Genomic DNA, 7,093 nt, shown 5'->3' on the forward strand with positions numbered 1-7,093 from the left:
GAAGCCATTAACCCTCAACCAACCATTAAAATCAGATCCAAGTGAGCAGATCCTTTGGCCTATAGAGAGGCCCACTAACTTCAGTAAGACACTAGGCAGGCATAAGAGGGCTTGGCTACACTTACAAATTTGCAGCGCTGCAGCAGGGTGTGAAAACACACCCTCTCCAGCGCTGCAAATTGCGGCGCTGCAAAGCGCCAGTGTGGTCAAAGCCCCAGTGCCGCGCTCCCAGCGCTGTACGTTATTCCCCACAGGGAGGTGGAGTACAGACAGCGCTGGGAGAGCTCTCTCCCAGCGCTGGCGCTTTGACTACACTTAGCGCTTCAAAGCGCTGCCGCGGCAGCGCTTTGAAGTGCAAGTGTAGCCAAAGCCAGAGTCTCTTTGGGGCAGATCTATTGGAGGCTCAAGGCTACAGAATGACTGTGAAAGACAATGCCACCCACACACATGCTACAGAACATGCTACTTTCTATCTGAAGCTGATGATTAAGATATACATTCATATAAGTTTAAGTTTAGGATTACACATTTAGCTCAGCTGAGTACTAGTCCAATTAATATTTCTCTTATTATGCTGAAGCATAGTTCTCAGGTTACATTTTAAAGCTGTACGAATCTATCACTATCAGAACACGGACGTTATTTAGTAGGATGCATGGGAGACAGGGACTACCTATTTACAATTAAGGGTATTATTTTTACTTAACAAGCTAATTTACAATTTAAAAACTGCATTTAAAAAAATCCTTGCATGGGGATAGAAGGGAATAGAGGTGCATCTTGCAAGGGGGTAACCCATCGTGAGGAAACCCATGTGAGTTACACTGAATATTATATAATAAGACGCCATGAACCAACAGCATCCAGGAGAAGGAAAACTGATTTCAAATCCAAGCAGTCTGAGCTCATTAGCCTTGGAGGGCAAGTAAACCAGGGCGGATCCGCTGATACCTGCTCCTTACTGGCCAGCAGGCTATGACATGGCATTCCCATGAGCTGGATAGGGTGTATTAGCCTAACGATCCATAAGTGCACCCAAAACTCACTTCTTATAAAAACAGTACAGTAAACCATGAGATTTTAAAAAACTAGGCCAAGCATTTATTATCAGGATATCAGCAAATATTTGTGTTGCAGCTCTCACACATCATTATTCAGCCATTTTCCTTTGTACGTGCCAGACACTGCCAATTAACATACTTAGCACGCAGCACTATGAAATCAACAAGTCATCCTCCCTAATAAATACTGCAGAGTCCTAGCTTTAAAGAATTCAAAGAAATGCAAATGATTCAATATACATAAACAACAGGAGTTAAATATTCTAGTACTGTTTCTCTCTTGCTCAGATAGCTGTTTGTTAACTTAGTTGTTAGAAATGGAGCAGGAAATGAAAGTCACCACGTTGTTTCTTGAATAACCACCAACATGGATTTCAAAATACCCAACCCAATTAGCACAGTATAGCATACATTTGGCAAGCTGGTCAACTGCCTGCCTGTTACTTGACCATTCTCAAATATTCCAGAAAGAATGCCCTGATGTAGGCAGCAACCCACCTTTTTCATTGTTTCATGGTGCTATCTGTAAGTAAGCCTAATTAAATGTCTTGATCACTCACTTATCTACATTCTAAAGCTACCTGTTGGACATTATTGAGCTATTTAAAGCTGAACATCTTGATTGGCTTGAATCTTCTAGAACAATCACTGTAGGTAGGTATGTCTTTGTTTGTATAGCAGGCCATCAATGTACCTGGCGTTTACAAAGCACATTAAGCAAATTAAAGCACACAGTCTCTGCCCCAAAGAGCTTACCATAAAAAGTTAGGTCGATATAAGGCCACTTATGTTGACTTAATTATGTCAGTGTACACACTACAGCCTTGTCCTGCTGATGTTAATGCCCTACTACACCGACATAACAACTCCAAAAGAGGTGTAGCACTTATATCAGTGTAGTTAGGGTGATGCAGTGTCGGTTGTTAACTATCCTGTCAATTTCTGTGAAACTGACATGAAAGCCAGGCAGCTAGAGCTCGGCTGCCCCCAGCTCCCCACTCAGGGAACAGAGATGTCCAGGTGGCTGCCCTCTGTTCCCAGCAGGAAGCCGGGAACTGAGAGCCCGGGGGCAGCCAGGCTCCCAACAGGGAGCTGGGCGGAGCTGAGAGCCCTGGCTCTCAGCCCCCCACGCTGCCCCTCTTCAGTTGGTGGAAGGGCTCCTGGAGAGGACATGCTCCAACAACAGAAGGAGGGTAGTGTGGACAACAGCCACTGCAGTAATTACTGCGATGGCTGCAAGTCAACCTAACAAAGGTTGACTTAGGGCTGTAGTGTAGACATGACATTACTCTTTTTCTATACTGTTGTTATTGTTATAATAAACCAGTGCTTTAAAATATTAGGCTTTTTTTAAAACCAATATTTGACCAATTATTTTTTGACCAGTCAAAAGCACAACTCTAGTATAGCAGCCATATTGCTGAACTACATCTTCATTTTTGTCCATTCAAAATCATTTTGAGTGTGGTTGCAAGCCAGTATCATAAGAGGCAGTCGGCCACTAAGTAAGTACCGGAATATATAATCTTTAACTGTTGGAAAAAAACAACCTTTTTTACTGAAATAATTAAGTTGCACACAAGTGTTACTGTCCAACAAGTAATCAAGACATTGTATTTGTCAAAAATGAAAATGATCTACACAGATTGAACATCAATTTATGTTTTCTAGAATCAATTGTGTCAGACTGACACCTGGCTTGCAACATTTATCTAAAGACAAACAAAATACGGAAGATCAATATTAAATCTGTTATTTTTATGTATTTGTTTATAAGTTTCACCTTTATGAAATTACACATTTAATGTGAGAATTCTTGGCACTTGAAAAGCTTATCTCAAAAGGATACAGCTACCTGCATTTTTTTTTACTTTTTATATCTGTTTTGATTTTTATTATACTTTTAACAGTGGATATATATAAAGCTAAACACAGTTTCCATATGAAAACAATTAGCGCATTCAAGACATGAACCATTTGGTGGCTACGGATGTCAGGTATACAGTCTTAAGTAAGAGTAACCTTGCCCTTATAACACACTTTGTTTACACTAAAGTTAATCTCCCACAGTTCACAAGCATGTCTATTACATTCAAAGGCTATTCAGCACCCTGGACAGAGCCAAACTTGTTTTTCAAAAGACACAGAATCCAAAATTAGTAGGAGTCTAGAGGTCTGACTTCCTCCCCTGAAAGGATGAGCACTTCTATTGGATACAAGTCCTCTTATTAAAAAAACAACAACACAGCAATAGCCGAGGCCTTTCACTTTATAAGATGACTTTTTCAGAGATGTTAAATGAAGCAATGTGCAACGTTCATGGTATGTACTTCATCATACAGAGGCTAGAGCAGTGGTTCTCAACCTATTTACCATTCTGGGCCACGTATGTGGCCCAGAATGTTATGTGGGCCACATCCAATACTATCTGTATGGTCCTGAGGATGTCACATGGGCCACCGCTCTGTGCTGACTGGGCCACAAGCAGCCCACAGGCCACAGGTTGAGAACCACTGAGATAGAGTCTCAGACGCTCACTGGACACAACTCATTCACTCCTCCTATCAAATATCAACTTAAATCCTCTGTTCAGTTATGTTCCCTAGTTAAGCAGGAAGTTCTCCAAAACCAAACGACCACCTTAATTTAATTAGAATGTGGTTGAGATTTTAAATTCATCCAAGTCAGGAAATAGAAACAATGCACCATGATGCTGCATTATCATTATTCTGCATTTAAATATTCTTGCTTTTTATAAAAAATGGGAAACTAGATGGTGCTAAATGCACATTTGGAATGTATGACTGAAAGATTATGCACCAGATCTTGACCTCCACAACAGCAGTGCAAACAGGCCAAGAAGCTATCCCTATCAGGGTAATTAAGTTTCCCTTGATAGGGGGGGGATCCTCAGCTAGTGTATAGCTGATATAGTCAACTTAATGCCAGCCCATTTCTTCCTCTTCCACCCCTCAAAGTGTAGGGAGCATGAATATGGACTGAGACCATTTATGGGGTGGGGCTGGAATACAGCCTGCACTGCTACTACTGTACTTGCTCTGTGGGCAAATAGAGGATTTCAGCATGCAAGGCTCTCAGTGCAGCACCTTTCACAAAGAATACATTCACTAAACTTTTAGAAAATAATTTAAGAAAAGACGACAAGCATTTAGAGCGTCTGTTACACAGGCAGTATGGACTAGTGGATAAGGCAGTGGCACTGAACTCCAGAGACTTAGGTTGTATTCCTGGCTCTGCCAGAGGCCTACTAAGTGACCTTGGGCAAGTCATTTCAGCTCTGTGCTTCAGTTTCATCATCTGTAAAATAGAGGCAATCATACCATACTTTTATAAATGACTGAGATCTACAGATGTTATGACAGCTAGATATTTTATCGTTGTTATTTATGAAGCCAATGGAATAATCAAATCAGAATCTTCCTAATGGAGAAGCTGAGCCTCCTTGAAAGGTATACTGGATTACCATAAACCTATCTTGGGTTCCATTAAATTGGTATGCATGCAACTGTCTCATATGGAACCATTATCTCATCATACTTCATGGAATGCACTTATGAATGTGTAACTTTTATTTATGCAGTACTTATGTTAGTGTGTATGCCTTTGTGAATTTCTCATTAAAGAGACAATGTAAGAACAAATTTGGCCCATAATTCAGGCTTTACCATAAAAGATTTTTCAAAGTGGAAGGAAAGCAGAAATAGTCCATTGTTCCTCTGTTCATTAAATTCCAGTACAAACTGTTTTCAAACAAACATTCCATTGCAATGTTTGGAACCCAAATGTTTCAGAGAGTACAAGAATCAAAAGTTAAACGCGAGAAACTGACTCAATAGCTAAAATGAAACTGACCAATAAACTAATTTTCAATTTTGATTGCTAAAAGAAATAGCAAAAATAGATAAATGGAATAGCAAAAATTAAATTATATCACTACAACTCTTTCTAAAATTCTTTCTGTTTTAACATATTAAGACAGAGGTTCTCAAACTTTTTCAAAGTATGGACCACATCCTAGTAGGAAGATTGCCTCTGTGGTCACCTCCCCATTTGCCATCACAGAACATCCCTATAACAATCACAGCAACTACTTTATTTGTTCTGAATGCTATTTTAATTTACAGTAGTATATCTTATTCTTATAGAAAAAGCATTAAATAAGTTAGGGGGAGGTTTTTAAATAAACTGAGCTCACTACAAGATATTGCTGCCCATTCTGAGAAGCCCTATGATTAAACCGAGGAGGGATAAATGGAATAGATTAAAGAAAAGTGTTGGCACTTTTTAAAAACAGTGGTTCTCAAATTTTTGTACTGGTAACCCCTTTTACACAGCAAGCTTCTGAGTGTGACCCCCTTTATAAATTAAAAACACTGTTTTTATATTTAACATAATAAATGCTGGAGGCAAGTGCGGTTTGGGGGTGGAGTCCGACTGCTCAGGACCCTTCATGCAATAACCTTGCGACCCCCTGAGGGGTCACAACCCCCACTTTGAGAACCCATGTTCTAAATAATCACAGTTGGTGACAGAGGTCAAAAAAGCCTGAAATATGACTACAGAAACAAGTAACAATGACATACATCTGGATATAGACTATATAAAGATTTGATCTTTTGAAATATACCACCTCAAAACATTAAACTAGTACACAGTTTTCTGGACCTGTCTTTGGATATTATGTTACAAGAAAGTCTTATGGAATAGCTAGCTTTCAGAATAGTGATCCAATAAGTAAGACTTCGGCTTAGTCTACACTACAGATTTATATCAGTATAACCATGTTGCATGCTCCTGAGCAATGCAGTTATATTGACTTAACCCCCAATGTAGACAGTGGTATGTTGACAGGAGGGCTTCTCTTGTTGACACAGCTACTGCCTCTCGGGGAGATAGAGTACCTACAAAACTCTCCTGTTGGTGTAGACAGCATCTTCACTAAATGCAGCGGCACAGCTGCATCAGTGCAGCTGCGCCAGTACAGCTCTGAATGTGTAGACAATCCCTTACTCTGCTCAGCAGTAAAGTAATGCAAATAATTGTATCTGGATTGAAGCCATGGAACCTGACTCGAGTACATTTATAGCAGTTTAAGAATGACGACAGAGGAGAAAATTCCTACCAGTTCAAAGTAGTGGTAGTGAGTTGCACCTGCCAGGAACATGGGTAATTTGCAGGTTTTGTTTGTTACGTATGTCACATCTAAGATCACCAGGTATAAGAATCTTAGAAGACATTGACCAAAGTGCCCAGGTAATTTATGGACACTAATTTATGGACAATTTAAAATCAGAGTTCGAACCAGTTTCTTTACAGAGAGGAGGAAACCTCAAAAGTAAAAAGAATGTGGTGGGAGCCCACAAACTGAGGTTGTTAACTGGACCAGAACTATAGGGCCTTATGAAATCAAGATGTGTCAGAAGGAGTTGCTTCTCAAGATGGAAGTTAACACTGAAAGACTTTATGGTGTTGCTGTAAAGAGTACGAGTGAATATGGAAGCACTTGCTGTTGGTTTCAGTTGACATTCCATGTCCACAGATGAGAATGTGGAAAATAGTTGGCTGTTGTAGTAACTGTACTGGGCCCCATCATATACAGCAGTGGTCCTCAAACCTGCGGCCCATTCAGCCCAGAGCTGTGGCCCATGTGACATCCTCAGGGCCACAAAGGTAGTATTGCATGCGGCTCACAATGGTAAATAGGTTGAGAACCACTGTTATACAGCATGCAGATAGGGAAGAAGTAAGGTCAAGAATGTACCAAAAGCATGCAGGAATGTAAAGACTTGATGTGCCCATTTCCACTCTGCCACATCTCTGCCTTTGGGTGCAGGGAGACCTGAAGACAAACCAAGATTTGCTACCTCAGATGCTGGACAGAATAGCTTGACTAGAGGAGAATGTGAGATTTTCTAGTGTCAGCAGTTCCATAAAGCTTTGATTTTATTTTTTATTTTTTTAAATTGGAGAGCGGAGACTGATGGGGAATAGAGGGGCTCAATCCTTGTTTA

The 7,093-nt window shown here is 40.3% G+C and overlaps 1 protein-coding gene across 10 annotated transcripts in view; it reads right to left on the minus strand.

Moving 5' to 3' along the window:
* USP7 (ubiquitin specific peptidase 7) overlaps nucleotides 1-7,093 on the minus strand; it is a 145,284-nt gene that overhangs the window by 69,474 nt on the left and 68,717 nt on the right. The window contains exon 1 of one of the 10 annotated variants that reach the window (XM_039491158.1): nucleotides 6,947-7,092. The exons of 8 other annotated variants lie outside the window; for them this stretch is intronic. The gene's annotated coding sequence lies outside the window, so the exon portion shown is untranslated. Of the gene's footprint in view, nucleotides 1-6,843; nucleotides 6,864-6,946; nucleotide 7,093 lie in introns of those variants that run through there. One more of the 10 variants, XM_039491159.1, reaches the window with a different exon arrangement.

Source organism: Mauremys reevesii, linkage group 10 (genome assembly GCF_016161935.1).
Source record: "Mauremys reevesii isolate NIE-2019 linkage group 10, ASM1616193v1, whole genome shotgun sequence".
Taxonomy (NCBI): domain Eukaryota; kingdom Metazoa; phylum Chordata; order Testudines; family Geoemydidae; genus Mauremys; species Mauremys reevesii.